Raw genomic sequence first — 23,014 nt, 5'->3', positions numbered from 1 at the left:
CTGGATACAGCTTGACTTGGAAAAAAAAAAAAAGAAATGTCTAGGAGAGAGTGAGTGAGATTGATAGTGTGGTGGAGATAGCTGGGGAGAGGTTGAGGGTGGCATAAGAACAGGAATGAGAGTAAGAGCGAGTATAACAGTAAAGAACAGGACTTCATCAGAGTGAAAGTGTTGGAGTGTGTCCTGTCAGCAAAGATCATCTATCCACTCCAAGAGGGAGTCAAGAGTGGAGGATTAGGGGATTGGGGATAGATATTCATGATGGAAAGGAAATTAGAGGTTTTAAGAGGCGGGCTAACAGCTTGTAACCTACATGGAAGAGGTTATGAAATGATGACAGAATAGAATGGGCCTGTGAGGCTGGAAGGAGATATTTTCCTTGGTCCAAGAACCATTTGCCTTGTGTGGGAAGAGATTGATAAGTGGAAACTTCAGTAGGAGAGTAAATAGGAATGACCAATTAGAAGGAGAAAAACTGGCCATGAGGGACGAAAGTTGGAATGCTAGCTGCTTCTTTAGCTACCTTATCAGCATAAGCATTGCCCTGAGCGATGGGATCTGATGCCTTTTGGTGGCCCTTGCAGTGCATGACTCCAGCTTCCTTTGGAAGTAAAGTGGCCTTGAGAAGAGTTTTTATTAAAGAGGCATTAATGATGAAGGACCCTTGAGTAGTGAGGAAAGCTCTTTCAGCCCATATAACAGCATGGATATGTAGGATAATACATGAATATGTAGCATATCCATGTAGGATATGGAAGGCATACTTAGAGTCAGTATAAATATTGACACGTAATTGCTTTGCAAGAATGAGGGCTTGAGTTAAGGCAATGATTTTTGCTTGCTGAGAAGTAGTGGAGAGGTGCAAAGTGGTAGCCTCAATGATAGATGTGGAAGATGCTATAGCATAGCCTGCCTTTTGCTGTTGAGTAGTGATTAGGCCTGGTGGAATGGCCATCAATAAACCAACCAAGTGTGATCAGGGTGAGGAACATGAAAGAAGGAAATACGGGGAAATGGAGTGAATGTCAGGTGGATCAGAGAGATATGTCATGGGGTTGGGGGCCAGCCTAAAACAGTAAGGTCAAGTTGTTTGGACAGAAAGGCTACAGGGCACAGTCCTGGCTCTTGTGTAAGAAATTTGACCGCAGAGCCCTGTGCTTTGGCTGTGTGTAATGAAAAGGGTTGGGATAAGTTAGGGAAAGCCAGCGTGGGGGCATCTTCTAGGGCTGTTTTTAAAGAACAGAAAGAAGAATGGTGAAGGATTTAGGATCTATGGGGTCAGCTAGATTTGCTTTTGTGAGTTGACATAATGGTTTAGTCAGGATGGTAAAACAAGGTATCCAAAGGCGGAAGTACCTAACCATGCCCAGGAAGGAAAAGAGTTGTTTTGTAGAAGGGCTGGGTGTTTGGGAGATTAGCCAGACACGATCAGCAGGGAGAGCACATGTGTTTTCAGGAATAATTATGCCAAGATAGGTAACAGATGACAAAGAAATCTGGGCTTGACTGAAGTAAGGGGGGAGGTCTGCAAAGCCTTGCAGCACTACAGCCCAGGTAATTTGCTGAGCCTAATGGGTATCAAGGTCAGTCCAAGTGAAAGCAAAGAGAGGTTGGGATGAAAGGTGCAAAGGAATAGAAAAGAAAGCATGTTTGAGATCCAGAACAGAATAATGGGTTATGGAGGGGTTGTGGAGAGAAGTACTGAAGATAGGAGAGTATATGGGTTTGGCACCACGGAGTGCTTAGGCAAGACAATTTGGTTGATAAGGCGCAGACCCTGAACTAACTTGTAAGTCTTGTCCGGTTTTTAGACAGGTAAAATGGGGGAATTGTAAGGAGAGTTTATAGGCTTTAAAAGGCCATGCTGTAACAGGCAAGTAATAACAGGCTTTAATCCTTTTAAAGCTTGCTGTGGGATGGGATATTGGCATTGAGCGGGGCAAGGGTGATTAGGTTTTAATGGGATGATAAGGGGTGCATCATCTGTCACCAAGGAGGAAGTAGCGGTATCCTATACTTGTGGATTAAGGTGGGGAGATACAAGGAGAGGATGAGAAGGAGGCTTTGAACTGGGGCAAAAGGCAGCAATGAGGTGTGACTGTAACCCAGGAATAGTCAGGGAAGCGGATAATTTAGTTAAAATATCTCCACCTAATAAGGGAGCTGGGCAGGTGGGGATAACTAAAAAGGAGTGCATTAAAGAATGTTGTCCAAGTTGGCACCAGAGTTGGGGAGTTTTAAGAGGTTTAGAAGCCTGGCCGTCAATACCTACAACAGTTATGGAGGCAAGGGAAACAGCCCCTTGAAAAGAAGGTAATATGGAGTTGGTAGCCTCCATATCGATTAAGAAGGGGACGAACTTACCCTCCACTGTAAGAGTTACCCAAAGTGTCCGTGATGGTCCAGGAGGCTTCTGAGGGGATCAGGCAGTGTCAGTCTTCAGCCACTAAGCCAAGAAGATCTGGGGAGTCAGTCAGAGAGCCTTGGGTCAGAGTTCCAGGGGCTCTGGGAGTGGCTGTCCGGGGAGTTAGACAGTCCGATTTCCAGTGGGGTCCCACACAGATGGGACCTGGCTTAGGAGGAATCCAGGGCTGCAGGCATTCCTTTGCCCAGTGGCCAGATTTCTGGCACTTGTAGCAAGCTCCTGGGGGAGGAGGTTCTGGAGGAACTGCTGGCAACTGTGGTTAAGGCGTTTGGAGTTCTTGTGTGCTGGAGATGTGGCTGGGATTTCTCTCACAGTGGAGGAAAGGAATTGTAACTCAGAAATACATTGATACTTGGCTGCCTCTACTCTATTATTGTACACCTTGAAGGCAAGGTTAATTAAGTCCTGTTGTGGGGTTTGAGGGCCAGAATCTAATTTTTGAAGCTTTTTCTAATGTTGGGAGCGAACTGGGTAATAAAATGTATATTAAGAATACGGCGGCCTTCTGGCCCCTCTGGGCCCAGGGCAGTAAAGCGTCTAAGGGTTGCTGCTAAGCAGGCCATGAACTGGGCTGGGTTTTTGTCTCTACCTTGGGTAGTTTCTTTAGGCTTGTCATAATTAACAGCTTTGTACGCTGCTTTTTTAAGCCCTTCAACTAGGCAGGAAATCATGTAATCTCACCTACCTATACCTGGGGAATCTGCCTGATAGTTCCATTGGGGATCCTCTCTAGGGACTGCTCTAATGTCTTCCTGGAGGTCTGGTTCATGGAGCCGGCAGTTGTCAGTGTGAGATTGGGCTAGAGAAAAAACTCTTTCCCGTTCATCTGGAGAGAAGGTAGAAGTTAGGATGACATTTAAGTCACTCCAGGTAAATTGTAGGACTGAGTTAGATATTGGAATTCCTGTATATATTTAGTGGGGTCTGATGAGAAAGAGCCTAAACACTGGCTGATTTGGGAAAGGTCTGATAGAGAAAAAGGCACATGTACCCCGAATGTACCCTGACTATACCTTCAGCTCCAACCACCTCTCTAAGAGAAAATTGTTGGGCACGTAGGGGAGGGCTAGTCACAGAATGAAACTGTAAGCCAGACCGGGTGTAAGAAGGGGAGGTGATAGAAGGATTATAGGGTGGGGGAGCAGAGGCTGAGGAAGAATTGGGACCTGGGTTGGCCTGGTGAGGAGAGGCCTGGGGAGAAGGGGAGAGGTCAGATGAGTTCATAGAAAAGAAGGAGTCAAAGAACTCAGAGCTTGGGGTGGAGACTGAAGGAACACAGGAGAGAAAGAAGAAAGATTTGGGATGAGTCGCATTGGGAGCAGAGACTAGGGAGGGACCAATGTGTAAAAGAATGCCTGGACGTCAGGCATCTCAGATCATTTGCCCATTTTTCAACAAAAACTATCTAGGTCTCGTAGGATGGAGAAATCAAAAGTGCTGTTTTCTGGCCATTTAGAACCATTGTCGAGTTTGTATTGGGGCCAAGCGGTGTTGAAGAAGAAAATAAGGTGTTTAGGTTTTAGGTCAGGTGTGAGTTGAAGAGGTTTTAAGTTTTTGAGAACACAGACTAAGGGAGAAGAGGGAGGAATGGAGGGTGGAAGGTTGCCCGTAGTGAAGCAGGAAAGTTTAAAGAGAAGTGTAGAGACACAGAAGGGGTGGGAGGTGCTTGCCCCCCAGGAAAGTGGAAAAGGGGTGTAGACACGGAGAGAAGGGGTGGGGTGAGCAGCCCTGGGCTGCAATGTGGATGAGCAGCCTAAGCAGGCATCCCCGCAATTGACTCGCCACCAAGGGAATGTGGGTGAATAACCAAGGCAGGCATCCTCGCGGAGATCAGACACCAATGCAATGTGGGTGAATAATCAGGCAGGCATCCCCACAATGATTAAACACCAAGGGAAGGCTGCCTTCCCGAGTCCATGACCAGCGCTGGAGTTTTGGGTCCACAGATAAAATGTGTCTCCTTTGTCTCTACCAGAAAATGAAAGGAATTGAAATTAAGAGAAGGGAGAGATTGAAGGGTGACACCAAGATTGAAAGGAGAAAGAGGTTGAGGGATAGTGAAAGGTTGGAGAAGAGAGTAAAAAGAGGCCACTTACTGGATTTAAAATTGGTGAGATGTTCCTTGGGCTGGTTGGTCTGAGGACCCAAGGTCACAGGTGGATATCTTCACAGAGTGAGGGTGAGGACAGGGACTGGTCTCCCAAAGGAGTCCTGCTGACACAGGTCTTCAGCACCAAATGTCTCACGTGTCTGTGTGAAGAGACCACCAAACACTTTGTGTGAGCAACAAGACTGTTTATTTTACCTGGGTGCAGGTGGACTGAGTCCAAAAAAGGAGTCAGCAAAGGGTGGTGGGATTATCATTAGTTCTTACAGGTTTGGGATAGGCATACAAAGTGCCTTCTTAAGGGCATGGGGAGAATATTACAAAGTGCCTTTAAGGGCGGGGGAGAATATATCTTTTCAGTTAGGGTAGGGCAGGGACAAATCACAATGGTGGAATGTCATCAGTTAAGGCTATTTTCACTTCTTTTGTGGATCTTCAGTTGCTTCAGGCCATCTGGATGTATACATGCAGTCACAGGGGATATGATGGCTTAGCTTGGGCTCCGAGGCCTGACAGCTAGGAGGATTGCTCTCCCATTGTGTAAGATGCTCTCCTCCCCCATTTCTACCCAGATTACCACCCCCACCCCCACCCCCACCCCGCAATACAATCTCCAAGCCTTGGCTCCTTGTCCAGGGCCTTAGAACTGTTGACACAGTACTTTAACAACTGGAACTGGGTCTATGACAACAGATCGGGATGAAAGCAAATTGAGTACATAAAAGAGAGGCACATATTCCTATAGTGGCAAATGGGGGCAATAAGCGAACGTCCTTCTGCTGTGTTCCCAAAATCCATCTACAAAAAGAGAAAGAGAGAGAGGAAGAGACAGAGAGAAAAAGAGGGAGTCAAAGAGAGGAGTGAGAGACAGAGAGACAGAGGCAAAGAGGGAGTCAGAGAGAGAGAGAGAGACAGAAAGTCAAAGAGAGAGAGAAAGAGATATACAAGTAGTTAAAGAAAAAACAGTGTACACTATTCCTTTAAAAGCCAAGGTAAATTTAAAACCTATAATTGATAATTGAAGGTCTTCTCTGGGACCCTATAACACTACAATACCAACTTGTTGTCAGTGTAAGCAAGGGCATAGCCTGAAAACACTGAGACCACTGACAACCCGTAGCATTCCTACCAAAAATCCTTTAACCCAGTAACCCACGGATGGCCCATATGCATTCAATCGGTAGCGGCTACTGCTTTGCTAACAGAAGAAAGTAGAAAAATAGCTTTTAGAGGAAACCTCACTGTGAGTACATCTCACCAGTTCAGAATTATCCTAAGTAAAAAAAGCAGAAAGGTAGCTTACTAACTCAAAAAACTTAAAGTATGGGGCCATTCTGTTAGAAAAAGATGACTTAACATTAACCACTGAAAATTTCCTTAACCCAGCAGATTTCCTAACAGGGGATTTAAATCTTAATTACCATACAAAGGTCTGACCAGACCTAGGAGAAACTCCCTTCAGGACAGGATGATAGATGGTTCCTCCAGGGTGAGACTGAAAAACACACACACACACACACACACACACACACACACACACACACACACAATGGGTATTCAGTAATTGATAGGGAAACTCTTGTAGAAGCAGAGTTAGGAAAATTGCCTAATAATTGGTCTGCTCAAACGTGCAAGCTGTTTGAACTCAGCCAAGCCTTAAAATACTTACAGAATCAAAAAAACCTATCTCAATCCTGACTCAAAAATGTTACCTCCACCTGCTCAGAAACAAATTTGCATAACAACTGTTGTTTATGGGACTGCCTCTTGATGAGGCAGCTGGGTTGTTAAGAAATAGGAACCCAGCCCAGCTCTAGAACTCACTCCTGAGCATAAAGGCAATGTTGGGCACGCTGGTAAAGGGCCACTAGAATCCAGCAGCCGTACCCCTTTCTTCGTGGTCAAGAAAGGCAGGAAAACAGGTGTTTTGACAGCTACATCAGTGAGCGTAGCTAATCCGATAAGCAGAGGTCCATGGGTGGTTTTGCACCTGGAAAGGAATAAGCATTAGGACCACAGAGGACGCTCTAGGACTAATGCTCATCGGAAAATGACTAGCGGTGCTGGCATCCCTATGTTCTTTTTTCAGATGGGAAACGTTCCCTACAGGGCAAAAATGTCCCTAAGATGTATTCTAGAGAATTCGGCCCAGTAAGAGTGTATGTACCTTTTTCCCTCTTAGACTTGAAGCAAATTAAAAGACCTAGGTAAATTCTCAGATAACCCTGATGGCTATACTGATGTTTTACAAGGGTTAGGACAATCCTTTGATCTGACATGGAGAGATATAATGTTACTGCTAGATCAGACACTAACCCCAAATGAGAGAAGTGCCACCATAACTGCAGCCCCAGAGTTTGGCAATCTCTGGTATCTCAGTCAGGTCAATAATAGGATGACAACAGAAGAAAGCGAACAATTCCCCACAGGCCAGCAGGCAGTTCCCAGTGTAGACCCTCACTGGGACGCAGAATCAGAGCATGGAGATTGGTGCTGCAGACATTTGCTAACTTGTGTGCTAGAAGGACTAAGGAAAACTAGAAAGAAACCTATAAATTATTCAATGATGTCCACTATAACACAGGGAAAGGAAGAAAATCCTACTGCCTTTCTGGAGAGACTAAGGGAGGCATTGAGTAATCACACCCTCTGTCACCTGACTCTACTGAAGGCCAACTAATCTTTTTTTTTTTTTTTTTTGAGACGGAGTCTTGCTCTGTCACCCAGGCTGGAGTGCAGTGGCCGGATCTCAGCCCACTGCAAGCTCCTCCTCTCGGGTTCACGCCATTCTCCTGCCTCAGCCTCCCCAGTAGCTGGGACTACAGGCACCCGCCACTTCACCCGGCTAGTTTTTTGTATTTTTTAGTAGAGACGGGGTTTCACCGTGTTAGCCAGGATGGTCTCAATCTCCTGACCTCATGATCCGCCCGTCTCGGCCTCCCAAAGTGCTGGGATTACAGGCTTGAGCCACCGCGCCCTGCCAGGCCAACTAATCTTAAAGGATAAGTTTATCACTCAGTCAGTTGCAGACATTAGAAAAAACTTCAAAAGTCTGCCTTAGGCCTGGAGCAAAACTTAAAAACCCTATTGAACTTGGCAACCTCTGTTTTTTATAACAGAGATCAGAAGGAGCAGGTGGAACGGGACAAACGGGAAAAAAAAAATAAAGCCACCGCTTTAGTCAGGGCCCTCAGGCAAGCTGACTTTGGAGGCTCTGAAAAAGGGAAAGGCTGGGCAAATTTTTTTTTTTTTTTTTTTTTTTTTTTTGAGACGGAATCTCGCTCTGTCACCCAGGCTGGAGTGCAGTGGCGCGATCTCGGCTCACTGCAAGCTCCGCCTCCCGGGTTCACGCCATTCTCCTGCCTCAGCCTCCCGAGTAGCTGGGACTACAGGCGCCCACAACCGCGCCCGGCTAATTTTTTGTATTTTTAGTAGAGACGGGGTTTCACCGTGGTCTCGATCTCCTGACCTTGTGATCCACCCGCCTCAGCCTCCCAAAGTGCTGGGATTACAGGCGTGAGCCACCGCGCCCGGCCAGGCTGGGCAAATTGAATGCCTAATAGGGCTTGCTTCCCGAGTGGTCTACAAGGACACTTTTAAAAACATTGTCCAAATGGAAATAAGCCACCCCTCATCCATGCCCCTTATGTCAAGGGACTCACTGGAAGACCCACTGCCCCAGGGGATCAAGGTCCTCTGAGTCAGAATCCACTAACTAGCTGATCCAGCAGCAGGACCAAGGGTGCCCAGGACAAATGCCAGCCCATGCAATCACCCTCACGGAGCGCCGGGTATGCTTGACCATTGAGGGCCAAGGGGTTAACTGTCTCTTGGACACTGGTGCAGCCTTCTCAGTCTTACTCTCCTGTCCCAGACAACTGTCCTCTAGATCTGTCACTGTCTGAGGGGTCCTAGGACAGGCAGTCACTAAATACCTCTCCAAGACGCTAAGTCATGACTGGGGAACTTTACTCTTTTCTTATGCCTTTCTAATTTTGCCTGAAAGCCCCACTCCTTTGTTAGGGGAGACATCCTAGCAAAAGCAGCAGCCATTATACACTAGAATTAGAAGGAAAAAGGGTAAATATATATACAGAGTCTAAGTATACTTACCTAGTCCTCCATGCCCATGCAGAAATGTGGAGAGAAAGGGAATTCCTAACTTCCGAGTGAACGCCTATCAAACATCAGGAAGCCATTAGGAGATTATTATTGGCTGTACAGAAACCTAAAGAGGTGGCAGTTTTACACTGCCGGGGTCATCAGAAAGGAAAGGAAAGGGAAATAAAAGAGAACCGCCAAGCTGATATTGAAGCCAAAAGAGCCACAAGGCAGGATCCTCCATTAGAAATGCTTATAGAAGGACCCCTAGTGTGGGGTAACCCCCTCCGGGAAACCAAGCCCCAGTACTCAGAAGAAGAAATAGAATGGGGAACCCCACAAGAACATAGTTTCCTCCCCTCAGGATGGCTAGCCACTGAAGAAGGAAAAATACTTTTGCCTGCAGCTAACCAAGGGAAATTGCTTAAAACGCTTCACCAGACCTTTCACTTAGGCATTGATAGCACCCATCAGATGGCCAAATCATTATTTACTGTACCAGGCCTTTTCAAAACTATCAAGCAGATAGTCAGGGCCTATGAAGTGTGCCAAAGAAATAATCCCCTGCTTTTATTGCCAAGCTCCTTCAGGAGAACAAAGAACAGGCCATTACCTAGGACCCACATGCCCAAATCTCAGGGATTTCAGTATCTACTAGTCTGGGTAGACATTTTCACTGGTTGGTTGGAGGCTTTTCCTTGTAGAACAGAAAAGGCCCAAGAGATAATAAAGGCACTAATTCATGAAATAATTCCCAGATTCAGACTTCCCCAAGGCTTACAGAGTGACAATGGCCCCGCTTTCAAGGCTGCAGTAACCCAGGGAGTATCCTAGGCATTAGGCATACAACATCACTTACACTGCACCTGGAGGCCACGATCCTGAGGAAAAGTCGAGAAAATGAATGAAACACTCAAATGACATCTAAAAAAGCTAATCCAAGAAACCCACCTTGCATGGCCTGCTCTGTTGCCTATAGCCTTACTAAGAATCTGAAACTCTCCTCAGAAAGCAGGACTTAGCCCATACGAGATGCTGTAGGGACAGCCCTTCCTAACCAATGACCTTGTGCTTGACCGAGAGATGGCCAACTTATTTGCAGACATCACCTCCTTAGCCAAATATCAACAAGCTCTTAAAACATTACAGGGAACCTGTCCCCAAGAGGAGGGAAAGGAATTATTCCACCCTGGTTACATGGTATTAGTCAAGTCCCTTCCCTCTAATTCCCCATCCCTAGACACATCCTGGGATAACCCTACAAAGTCATTTTATCTACCCCAACCATGGTTAAAATGTCTGGAGTGGAGTCTTGGATACATCACACTCGAGTCAAACACTGGATACTGCCAAAGGAATCCAAAAATCCAGGAGACAACACTAGCTATTCCTGTGAACCTCTAGAGGATCTGCACCTGCTCTTCAAGCAACGACCGTGAGGAAAGTAACTAGAATCGTAGATTCCCATGGCCCTCCCTTGTCATATTTTTCTTTTTACTGTTCTCTTACCCCCTTTCACACTCTCTGCACCTCCTCTATGCCGCTGTACTACCAGTACCTCCCCTTACCAAGAACTTCTATGGAGAATGCGGCTTCCCTGAAATATTGATGCCCCATTGTATAGGAGTTTTTCTAAAGGAAACCCTACTTTCACCACCCACACCCATATGCCCCTGTACTTCAGGCCATACATTTCAATCCCTGTATCTTTAACCTCCTTGTTAAGTTTGTCTCTTCCAGAATTGAAGCTGTAAAACTACAAATGGTTCTTCAAATGGAGCCTCAGATGCAGTCCATGACTAAGATCTACTGCAGACCCCTGGACCAGCCTGCTAGCCCATGCTCCGACGTTGATGACATCGAAGGCACCCCTCCTGAGGAACTCTCAACTGCATGACTGCTACTATGCCCCAATTCAGCAGGAAGTAGTTAGAGCAGTCGTCAGCCAACCTCCCCAACAGCACTTGGGTTTTCATGTTGAGAGGGGGGACTGAAAGACAGGACTAGCTGGACTTCCTAGACCAACTAAGAATTCCTAAGTCTAGCTGGAGAAGATAATTGCACCCACCTTTAAACACAGGGCTTGTAACTCTGCTTACACCCAACCAGTCAGGTAGTAAAGAGGGCTCCTAAAATACAAATTAGACTAAAAGCAGGAGGTAAAGAAATAGTCAAATGATCTATCATCTGAGAGCACAGGGGGAGGGACAATGATTAGGATATAAACCCCAAGCATTCAAGCTGGGAGTGGGCAACCCTCTTTGGGTCCCCTCCCTTTGTATGGGAGCTCTGTTTTCACTCTAATATGTCTTGCAACTGCAAAATAAAAAGATAAATAAAAAATGTGCACCAAAAATATGTAAAATATTTTGTATCAATAAAAAACAAAATAAAATAAAAACTTTTGAAAAGCAAGATTATGGCTAGATAAGAGGGAAAAGTACTAGTATTTGATACCAAGGATCCCCAGCCCCCGGGCCACAGGCTGGTACTGGTATGTGGCCTGTTAGGAACCAGACCACACAGCAGGAGGTGAGCAGCAGACGAGAGAGCAGCACCCTGTCAGATCAGCGGGGTCATGAGATTCTTATAGGAGTGCGAACCCTATAGTGAACTGTGCATGCAAGGGATCTAGGTTGCATGCTGCTTGTAAGAATCTAACTGATGATCCAAGGTGGAACAGTTTCATCCTGAAACCATTCCCCCTCCCCCACCCATGTTTGTCTTCCACCAAACTAGTCCCTGATGCCAACAAGGTTGGAGACCACTGTTCTATACCACTGTAGGAAGACTATAGTTAACAATAACGCACTATACGGTTTCAAGTAGCTAAAAGGAGGATATTGAATGTTCCCAACACAAAGAAATGACAAATGTTTGAGATTATGGATATGCTAATATCCCTGATCTGATCACTATACATTATATGTATCAAAACTTCACTATGTGGCCGGGCACAGTGGCTCACACCTATAATTCCAGCACTTTGGGAGGCTAAGGCAGGCGGATCTCTTGAGGTCAGGAGTTCAAGGCCAGCCTGGGCAATGTTGTGGAAATCTCTACTGAAAATACAAAAGTTAGCCATGTGTGGTGGTATGTGCCTGTAGTCCCAGCCACTTGGGAGAATGAGACAGGAGAATCACTTGAACCTGGGAGGCAGAGGTTGCAGTGAGCTGAGATTGTGCCACTGCACTCCAGCCTGGGTGACAGAGGGAGACTCTGTCTCAAAAAAAAAAAAAAAAAAAAAAAAGAATAACAGTCTCCAACTCCATCCAGGTTGCTGCTAATGCCATTATTTTGTTCCTTTTTATGCCTAAGTAGTATTCCATGGTATATATATACCACATTTTCTTTATCCACTCATTGCTTGATGGGCATTTAGATTGGTTCCATATTTTTGCAATTGTGAATTGTGCCACTATAAACATACATGTGCAGATGTCTTTTTCATATAATGACTTATTTTCCTTTGGGTAGATACCCAGGAGTGGGATTGCTGGATCAAATGGTAGATCTAGATCTACTTTTCATTCTTTTTTATTTTTTTTTTTTGAGATGGAGTCTTGCTCTGTCGCCCAGGCTGGAGTGTAGTGGCCGGATCTCAGCTCACTGCAAGCTCCGCCTCCCGGGTTCACGCCATTCTCCTGCCTCAGCCTCCCGAGTAGCTGGGACTACAGGCGCCCGCCACCTCGCCTGGCTAGTTTTTTGTATTTTTTAGTAGAGACGGGGTTTCACCATGTTAGCCAGGATGGTCTCGATCTCCTGACCTCGTGATCCACCTGTCTTGGCCTCCCAAAGTGCTGGGATTACAGGCTTGAGCCACCGTGCCCGGCCTACTTTTCATTCTTTAAGGAATCTCCATACTGATTTCCATAGTGGTTGTACTAGTTTACATTCCTACCAGCCATATAAAAGTGTTCCCTTTTCACCACATCTATGCCAACATCTGTTTGTTTTTTTAAATTATGATCATTCTTGCAAAAGTAAAATGGTATCTCCTTGTGGTTTAGATTTACATTTCCCTAATAATTAGTGATGTTGAGCATTTTTTCATATGTTTGTTGGCCATTTGTGTATCTTCTTATGAATTGTCTATTCATGTCCTTTACCCACTTTTTAATGAAATTATGTGATTGTTTTCCTTGCTGATTTACAGAACAAACACAAAACAAGTGTTTTTTCTTGCTAATTTGTTTGAGTTCCTTGTAGATTCTGGATATTAGTCCATTGTCAGAAGAACAGTTTGCAAATATTTTCTCCCACTTTGTGGGTTGTCTGTTTGCTCTGCTGATTATTTCTTTTGCCTTGCGGAAGCTTTTTAGTTTAATTAGGTCCCATCTATTTATCTTCATTTTTATTGCATTCGCTTTTGGGTTCTTGGTCATGAACTCTTTGCCTAAACCAATGTCTAGAAGAGTTTTTGCATTGTTATTTTCTAGAATTGTTATGTTTTCAGGTCTTAGAGTTAAGACTTTGACCCATTTTGAGTTGATTTTTGTATAAAGTGAGAGATTAGGATCCAGCTTCATTTTTCTACATGTGGCTGGCCAATTATCCCTGCACCATTTGTGGAATGGGGTGTCCTTTCCCCACTTAGTTTTTGTTTGCTTTGTCAGAGATCAGTTGGCTGTAAATATTTGGCTTTGTTTCTGGGTTCTCTATTCTGTTCCACTGGGACAGAACACACACCTATTTTAATACAGTGCCATGCTTTTTTGGTAACTATAGTTGGGCGCTTGTCTCCCTTTTCATTTTTGCAAAACCACCACAGCTATCATTGCTTGTCCTCGGTGGCAGCTTTCTCTCCAGAGGTGGATTCCACATCTACAGACTATATAAAGACAAACAACATAGATTAAAAGCACAATCATTGAAATCACAGAGCCTCCCAGTGTCTTGATCCATTTAAGCGGGTTAATAGCTGCTAATCCATCTGCAGCTCCTTCAAGCAGTTCAGTTCCTGGTGTTAGTGTCAGATGTGCCTGAGAGGCTTGAAATATTTGCTCCTTTGGTTTTGTAATATCCAAAGATAAATTTCTAGTATGATCTTTTAAATGTTTCTTAACTTCTTCCCACTCATGCTCTGTTTCATTATACAGATGAGGAGTAAAGCAAAAATCAGAGGTATTCCAATCACATTGTAACTGCATTTTATATTCTAAACTAACTACACTGTCTCCTAGCCACATTAAAGTTTGTTGGAGATCATTAATTTGATCGGCTAGTTTCTGATCTATATTACTTTGGTAATTCCACAGCAGAGTAAAATTTTTCTGCCAATTATTTACATAGCAATCAATCCCATAATAATGAAAATTAAAGTAGCAATGAAATGCTGAGAGCACCTCAAAATCTTTTGAAGAATCAGTAATAATATGCACAGAAGGAGAGGCTTCCCAGGGATGGGAAAACTTCACAGGTATCCATACTCCTTCTCGGGCTCTTACCACTAAAATAGAATGATCAGTGTTATACATGGAAGAATTCACACAAGAAAACAATCTACATTATTGACAAGTCACATGATGATTAAGGAGATCAAGTTTTAAATCCCCCACTACAAACAGGAAAGGTGGATGGACACAACTCTGTATCCAGACTGAATCATTGTGAGCCAATTCTAACATGTTATTAGGACTATATTGGGTTGGTTTTGTATATTTCCCTTTCCAAATCTTTATCTTTTTTTAGTGCCGTTAATATTTTCCGTAACTCCTCATGTTCTGCTCCTACAGCAGGCCATATCATTTGGGACTGAGGGACCACTATACCACCATATGCCCAAATAATAGGATCTCTTGCTATACTTCTTATAGTGTCCACCATCTGATTATTTTGTTTAGATGCAGGGTGACCATTACTTACAGATTGAGAGGTGAGCCCCATAAATGCCCCTTTAGGGGACTAATCAATAATGACGCCATATGAATCATTATGCAACACCTTTGCTTTCCATGTGATACAGTCTTCCAAAGCAAATGCCTTCATTTTTTCTCACCATGTCCAATCCACTTTACAGATAGGTTTTTGAGGGCAGTAACTTCAGTTACAGAAGCATAATCATTGTGATAAATACTAAGACCAGAAAGCATATGCAATTGTGCTATGGAGATGTTACATTCAGGCATTATTGCCAGCAAAGATTGATGACTAGGAGGTGAACACCCATTGGCTTTTCCCAAGCAAATAGGTAAATGCTCAAATCCCAATGAGATATTCATAATTGTTCCTTCCTCTTGGGGGTGAGATGGGCCTCTATCAACAGTAGAACCAGGCGTCCAAAAACTATCATTAGTGTATACCTCCATTGGGGGGGTCTAACCATGTTACTGGCCATAGAAGTAGTGGAAAGGAATATATGCCCAATAAGTATAATTTTTTTTTGTTTCAGCTGTTACTGGGGGAATACTTGCAGCAATGGTGAACACAGCCATCAAAGCCACCATTAAATTACTAGTTGTCTTTGGTTTGTTTTGTGCCATCAAGTTGCCCTCTGCCATCTGTGCCAGTTTTTTTATTTGCACCCATGTTGGAGGATCTGCTTGACGAGTATACTTGGTCATCTCCTTTGTCTCTGAGATGTTCATTTGTGCCATCACTCATATCAGGAGCTCTGGCTCTTCCCAGAGTCCTCTCTTCCTGGTGTGGCTCATGGTAGATCTTCAGATGTTTGGTGGGCACCCACACAGGTGCCTGATTGTTATCTGGAGAGACGCAAGCAAATCCTCTGCCCCATATAATTATCTGCCCTTTGATTAAGTTTAGTTAAAGGGCCAGGGAGGTTAGTATGTGCTCTCATATGAGTGTTATAGAAAGGGGAATGCCTTTGTTGTACTGCTTGCTGTAAAGAATGAAACAAAACATTAAGTTGGTCATTAGTCACATTTTGAATTAAGGCACATTCAATATTTTGTGTGGCTTGCACTACATAGGCTGAATCAGAAACAATGTTTACTGGCTGTTTAAAAGTTTTTAACACTGTTATCACAGTCATAAGTTCAGCCCTTTGAGCAGAAGCAAAGTCAGTTTGAAAAACTTGTTGTTGAGGTCCCACAAATGAGGCCTTTCCATTACTAGATCCATCAGTAAAAACAGTGATGGCCCCTTCAATAGGGGTTTTTTGAGTAATGGAAGGCAATATCCATGATGTTAATTTAAGAAATTGGAATATTTTGGATTTAGGATAATGATTATCAAGACCACCAATAAAATCTGCCACATTAATTTGCCATTCCTGGGAATTAATACAAGCCTGCTGAATTTGTTGTTTGTTTAATGGAACTATAATTTGATTTGGATTATATCCCATTAACTTTGTTGTGCACAGCCTTGCTTGTCCTACTAGTACAGCGATTTGATTTAAGTACAGAGTGAGTATTTTCGTTGTATTGTGAGGTAGAAAAAGCCACTCAACCAAATCATCTTGTTGAACAATAACACCTGTTGGTGAATGTTTAGTAGGAAAAACTAAAAACAGTTATGGCTGCATAGGGTTAATTCGAGTCACTTGTGCCTGTTGAATTTTTTCTTCAACTAATTGAAGTGCCTCTAACGCCTCTTTGGACAGGGAGTGTTTACTGTTAAGATCAGAATCAACTCATAAGGTAGAAAAGAGGTGAGACATAGCATAAGTAGGAATGCCTAAAGTGGGATGAATCCAATTAATGTCTCTTAATAATTTTTGAAAATCATTTAGAGTTTTTAAATTATCTCTTCTAATTTGAACTCTTTGAGGCTTAATAGTACTTTGTTCTACTTTCATTCCTAAATATTGAAAGAGAGTAGAAGTTTGGATTTTATCAGGGGCTATGATTAACCCTGTTGCAGTCACAGCCTTTTCTAACTGTTTGTAGCATAGCATTAACTCCTTTCTAGTTTCAGCTGCACATAAAATATTATCCACGTAATGTATGATATAACATTCTTTAAATTGTTCTCTAACTAGCTTAATAGCTTTTCCAACATAAGTTTGACAAATAGTTGGGCTATTTAACATGTCTTGTGGTAGTACTTTCCAATGGTATCTGTCCGCTTGTTCTTTGTTCTTTATAGCAGGAACAGTAAAAGCAAATTTTTCATAATCTTGGGCAGCTAAATGAATGGTAAAGAAGCAATCTTTTAAATCTATCACTATCAGAGGTCAGTATTTGGGGATCATTGTTGGAGAAGGCAGCCCTGGTTGCAATGTGCCCATGGGTTGAATTACAGCATTAACAGCCCTCAAATCTGTTAACATTCTCCATTTCCTTGATTTTTTCTTAATAACAAACACAGGAGAATTCCAAGGGGAGAAAGTAGGCTCTATATGTCCCTTTTGTACCTGTTCCTGTATCAATTCTTTTAAAACCTCCAGTTTTCCCTGTTTCAGTGGCCATTGCTCCACCCAAACTCGTTTGTCAGTTAACCAAACAAGAGGAATGGGAGCCAAAGGCTCAGCAATGGCCACTCTGAAAAATGATACCCTAGTCCAGTTCTATCTGTTTGCCCTTTTAGTTCTAAATGTTCTGGTTGGCCATTTTCATTTTTTCCCAGTCCTTTCCCTGGGAGATATCCCATTTTTATCATCATTTGTTTACTCTTATTATTATACTGATCCGTAGGAATACATATTTCAGCACCCCATTGTTGTAATAAGTCTCTACCCCATAGATTGACAGGAATAGGTGTAATAATAGGTTGAATTATCCCTTCTTGGCCATCCAGCCCCTGGCATGGCAAAATTAAAGAACTTCAGAAATTTTCTGAGGTAGCCCCTACTCCAACAATGCCAGTGGATGCCTTTTGTTTTGGCCAATGCTGGGGCCATTGATTTAAACCAATAATAGAAACATCAGCTCCAGTATGTACTAGCCCCTCAAAATCTTTTCCTTGAATGGTTACTGTACAAATAGGTCTTTTGTCTGACACTTGATTATCCCAATATATAGCTTTTCCTGCTAGGTTACTACTACCAAAACCTCCTGTTCCTTTTACTGTACTACTTCCTAGCTTTGTATAAGGTAACAGTAAAAATTGAGCAATTCTTTCTCCTGGGGAAGCAGACCATGGAATTGAGGAACTAATAACTAATTGAATCTCTCCAGTATAATCAGAATCAATTCTTCTTGTATGTACAGTGACACTTCTTAAATTTAAACTAGACCTTCCAAGCAATAGACCAACTGTTCCTGAGGGTAAAGGGCCCCTAACTCCCCTGGGGACCTTCTTTGGTGGCTCCCCAGGAAGTAAGAAAATGGGAACTGTTCTACAAAGATCTACGCAGCACTGCCTGCTGTGGCGGGATACAATTTTTGTACTTTTGTAAGGGCACTGGCTGTGCTGGATATGCCTTGGTTTGTTGAGGGGCCCAAGGTGGGTCCCTCTTCCCATTTCCTGAAAGAGGTTGCCCATCTTTGCTAAATTTAGAATGACATTGATTTGCCCAGTGATTGCCTTTCTTACACCAGGGCATACACCAGGACTATTCTATTGATTGATGGTAACAGTTTTTGCCTTTTGATTTCCTTTTCTACATTCCTTTTTTGTGTGTCCAAATTGCCCACAATTAAAACAAGAGCCTGAGAAATGGGGCATATTTTTTCCCACCTTTAATCCAGCCATAGTTTGAGCTAAAAGAGTAGTAGCCTTATGTAAATTACCCCAGTGCCATCACAAGCCTTAATATATTCAGTCAAATGAGCCTTCCCTCGCATAGGTCTAATAGCAGCTTCACTCTATAATAACTCTGCGTTAGCATTATCATATGCAAGAAGTTGTATTACCATGTCTTGAGCTGTTTTATCAGTTACAGCTTTACGCATAGCCTCTTGGAGCTGAGCAATAAAGTCAGTATATGGTTCTTTAGGTCCTTGTTGGACAGAACTGAAAGAAGGACATATTTCTCCTGTAACATTTATTTTTTCCCATGCCCGTAAACACACGGTGCATAACTGAACAATAGCAACATCCTCCATTACTGCTTAAGTGTCTAATCAGCCCCAGTTAGGGCCCAACCCCATTAACCGTTCAAAGGAAACAGGCACAGGTGGCTGTGTTTGTGTGTTTTCTCTTGCCTGAGTTTGAGCTTCATCAACCCACCAGGTTTTAAACTGCAAGTGCTGAGATGGAGGGAGAAGAGACTTTGTTAAAGTACCCAGTCATATGGTATTAATCTATTATCAAGAGTCACATTTTTTAGTAAAGTTTGTACAAAAGGAGAATTTGGCCCATATTGACTAATGGCTTGCTTTAATTCCTTTAATGACTTAAAAGGAAAGTTGGGCCCAATTAGCTATATTCTGTCCTCCTTGCTGGATTATAGTAATGGGAAATTGCCATGCTTCTAGGTCTCTTTCAGCTCTAACCTTCTAAATATAATTTTGTATAGCATCACCACTTCCTCCAGGTTTTAATGTTGCAGCTACCAGAGTAGTAAGTTTTGCAGCTAATTCATCTTCTCGCCCATTAGAGGGAGAGGAAGAAGATGGCCATTCACTTAATTCAGCAGGTGGAACCAACGGGCTACTAAAATATATCTGTTTTAGTTTCCCTTTCTTTTCTTTAATTTCCTCTGGTCACTGTTCCTCACATTCAGAATCTGAAGTTAATTTTTTACACTTGTCTGCCTCTTCCTCATCTGAATCTGCCTCGTCATCTGTTTGAAATGGCTCAAGACCTGCCTTTATCAAAAACAACACTGACCAAACAGAAACTGGAATTTTGGCTCCTTTTTTATGCACCTATTTTAGACCTCTGCCAATTCTTTCCTATTCATCTAACTCCATTGTCCCTTGTTCTGAGAACCATGGGCAAAACTGCTACACTGTATTAAAGAGTGTTAATAAATTCTGAGTACTAACTTTCACACCCCCTCTCAGTAATAAATGCCTTAGAAAGTTTAAATAAGCAGAATGTTTACTTTCTTTTTGTCCCATTGTTACTCTTGTTCTTCAGAGTGCCCAGCTTACCCACCAAGCTTCTTTCAGTCATCCTTGGGTGTCCTTTGTTGATGTGTCCTCCACTTCCACACACTCTAGCATTCCTTTACCGGGGTCTTCGTAGCCCCATGTTGGGTGCCAGAAATGTTGGGGTGATCAGGCCCAACACCAGGCTGTGGGGACTACAAAGTCCAGCAGGGTCAAAGGAATGAGAAAAAACAAGTTAAAAGTGCATAAAGTGGGTCCAGATGGCCAATGCTAGATTGGAGGCTGTCAAGGCCCCAAGCTCTGGGAGCCCACACTATTTATTGGTGACCAAGAAAAGAAGCAGGTGGTGAGGACGTGCAGATGTGGGAGTAAACAGGTGAGGGCATGAGGACATGGGGGTAGAAAGGTAGTGGTGCATTAAGCATAGCTGTGATGGTTTAGCATTTTCTTTGACGCATATAGAATATGCTCTGCTGCTAGAGATAATGGAGGACATGTTTACGAGTAAGAAGCAAGGAACCAACAAGTCTGTGCACATTCCAGAGGCTACAAGGGGGTTTATGCCCTGAGCCCCAGATTCCATACAAGCTACAAGGGGTTTTATGCCCTGGGCTTAGAGTTTGGCATGTCAGGGCAGCCTTCCACTCTTTGGCATAGAGCTTGCTGTTCCAAAGGCCACGAGGGGTTTTAGACCCCGGACCCCGGACATCTTCCAAGACTCTTTCACGTTATGACAGACAAGTTAGTCCTGCTTCAGTCTGGTAATGTGATGCTTCCAGATTTCTTCTTTTCATTTAGTCTTGCTTTGGCTATGCAGGCTCATTTTTGGTTCCACATGAATTTTAATATTTGTTTTAGTTCTGTGAAGAATGATGATGGTATTTTGATGGGAATTGCATTGAATTTGTAGATTGCTTTTGGTAGTATGCTCATTTTCATAATATTGTTTCTACCCATTTGTGAGCATAGGATATGTTTCCATTTGTTTGTGTCATCTATGATTTCTTTCAGGAGTTTTTTTGTAGTTTTCATTGTAGAGATCTTCCACCTCCTTGGTTAGGTATATTCCTAAGTATTTAATTTTGTTGCAGCTGCTGTAAAAGGAGTTGAGTTCTTTATTTGATTATTAGTTTGGTTGTTGGTGTTGTCTAGCAGTACTGCTGATTTGTATACATTGATTTTGTATCCTGAAACTTTACTGAATTCGTTTATCACATCTAGGAGCTTTATGGATGGGTCTTTAGGGTTTTCTAGGTATACAATTATGTCATCATATGATGTCATTATATCAGTGAATAGTGACAATTTGACTTTCTATTTTGCAGTTTGGATGTCTTTTATTTCTTTCTCTAGTCTGATTACTCTGGCTAGGACTTCCAGTACAATATTGAATAGCATTGGTGAAAGTAGGCATCCTTTTCTTGTTCCAGTTCTCACAGGGAATGCTTTCCACTTTTCCCCATTTGCTGTAACATCAGCTGTGGGTTTTTCATAGATGGCTTTTATTGCCTTGAGTCATGTCCCTTCTATGCTGACTTTGCTGATGGTTTTCAACATAAAGTGATGCTGGATTTTGTCAAATGCTTTTTCTGCATCCATTGAGATGATTACATAATTTTTGTTCTTAATTCTCTTATGTGATGTATTATATTTATTGACTTGTGTATGTTAAACCATCCCTGCATTTCTGGCATGAAACCCACTTGATCATGGTGTATTACCTTTTTGATATGTTGTTGGATTCAGTTAGCTAGTATTTTATTGAGGATTTTCACATCTATGTTCATCAGGGATATTGGTCTGTAGTTTTCTTTTTTTGTTATGTCCTTTTCTTGTTTTGGTATTAGGGTGATACTGACTTCGTAGAATGATTTAGGGAGGACTCCGTCTTTCTCTATCTTATGGAATAGTTTCAGTAAGATTGGTACCAATTCTTCTTTGAATGCCTGATAGAATGCAGTTGTGAATCCATCTGATCCTGGGCTTTGTTTTGTTGGCAAATTTTTAATTACCATTTCAATCTCACTACTTGTTATTGGTCTGTTCAGAGTTTCTATTTATTCCCAGTTTAACCTAGGAGTGTTGTATATTCCCAGGAATTTATCCATCTCTTCTAGATTTTCTAGTTTGTGTACATAAAGGTGTTCATAGTAGCCTTGAATGATCTTTTGTGTTTCTATGGTATCAGTTGTAATATCTTCTGTTTCGTTTCTAATTGAGCTTATGTGGATCTTCTCTCTGTTCTTGGTTAATCTCACTAATGGTCTATCAATTTTGTTTATCTTTTCAAAGAACCATCTTTTTGTTTCATTTATCTTTTGTACCTTTTTTGTTTGTTTGTTTCAATTTCATTTAGTTCTGCTCTGACTTTTGCTATTTCTTATCTTCTGCTGGGTTTGGGTTTGGTTTGTTCTTGTTTCTCTAGTTCCTTGAAGTGTGATCTTAGGTTGTCTATTTGTGTTCTTTCACATTTTTGATGTAGGCATTTAATGCTATGAACTTTCCTCTTAGCATCGCTTTTGCTGTATCCAAGAGGTTTTAACATGTTCTGTCACTATTATCTTTCAGTTCAAAGAATTTTTTAATTTCCATTTTTATTTCATTGTTGATCCAAAGATCATTCAGGAGCAGATTATTTAATTTCCACATATTTGTATAGTTTTGGGGGTTCCTTTTAGAGCTAATTTCCAATTTTATTCCACTGTAGCCTGAGAGAGTATTTGATATAATTTTGATTTTCTTAAATTTATTGAGATTTGTTTTGTGGCCGATCAAATGGTCTATCTTGGAGAATGTTCCATGTGCTGATGAAAAAAAAAATGTATATTCTGAATTGTTAGGTAGAATGGTCTGTAAATACCAGTTAAGTACATTTATTCTAGGGTATAGTTTAAGTTCATTGCACTCCAGCATGGGTGAAAAGAGAAAAAATCCATCTCAAAAAAAAAGGACTCACTATTAAGATGGTCACTATCTCAAGCTCAGGCTTGGTCAGACCTATATCATGCTATCACAAGTACATGTTAAAGGGCTATGCAGATGAGGGATGCATTAAATTTTGACCATAGGAGGCCTCATTAACCAAATTATATTAAATTATTATATTAAATTGGTAGGCCCCATTAACCAAATTATATTTAGATATTATATTAAAAATCCAGAGACATTTTTCTTTTTAAAAAGCTACACATCTAGTGTATGTGTTATGTGAACATAAAGATTATTCTGTTTAGCACAAGGTCGTACTTCTGTGTGCAGGTGTAGATGTTCCTAGGGTCAATTATTCAAGTGACCTTAGCTACATAGGAGAAATAGATTTTCTCTCTCTCTGGGCTTTTTGGAAGAATTCACATATACTTCTGTGGATACCCAAAAACTGAAGAAGAATATGGTTTTATCTTGTCACCTAGCTTATCTAGTTCACTGTCACTATACTTTTATTTTCCTGCGTTTATCTCCTATTTAGTAGAGACTTCC

At 42.2% G+C, this 23,014-nt stretch overlaps 1 long non-coding RNA gene across 1 annotated transcript in view; it reads right to left on the bottom strand.

Moving 5' to 3' along the window:
* The window catches only part of LOC144341437 (uncharacterized), a 39,335-nt gene extending 23,628 nt beyond the window's left edge, over nucleotides 1-15,707 (bottom strand). The window contains exon 1 of the long non-coding RNA XR_013418361.1: nucleotides 15,189-15,707. This is a non-coding gene — a long non-coding RNA (uncharacterized LOC144341437). The remainder of the gene's footprint in view (nucleotides 1-15,188) is intronic.
* Nucleotides 15,708-23,014: the final 7,307 nt, after the last annotated feature.

This window comes from Macaca mulatta, chromosome 1 (assembly GCF_049350105.2).
Source record: "Macaca mulatta isolate MMU2019108-1 chromosome 1, T2T-MMU8v2.0, whole genome shotgun sequence".
Classification (NCBI taxonomy): domain Eukaryota; kingdom Metazoa; phylum Chordata; class Mammalia; order Primates; family Cercopithecidae; genus Macaca; species Macaca mulatta.
The sequence above is the reverse complement of the archived record's forward strand: the minus strand, read 5'-3'. Positions and strand labels throughout refer to the sequence as shown.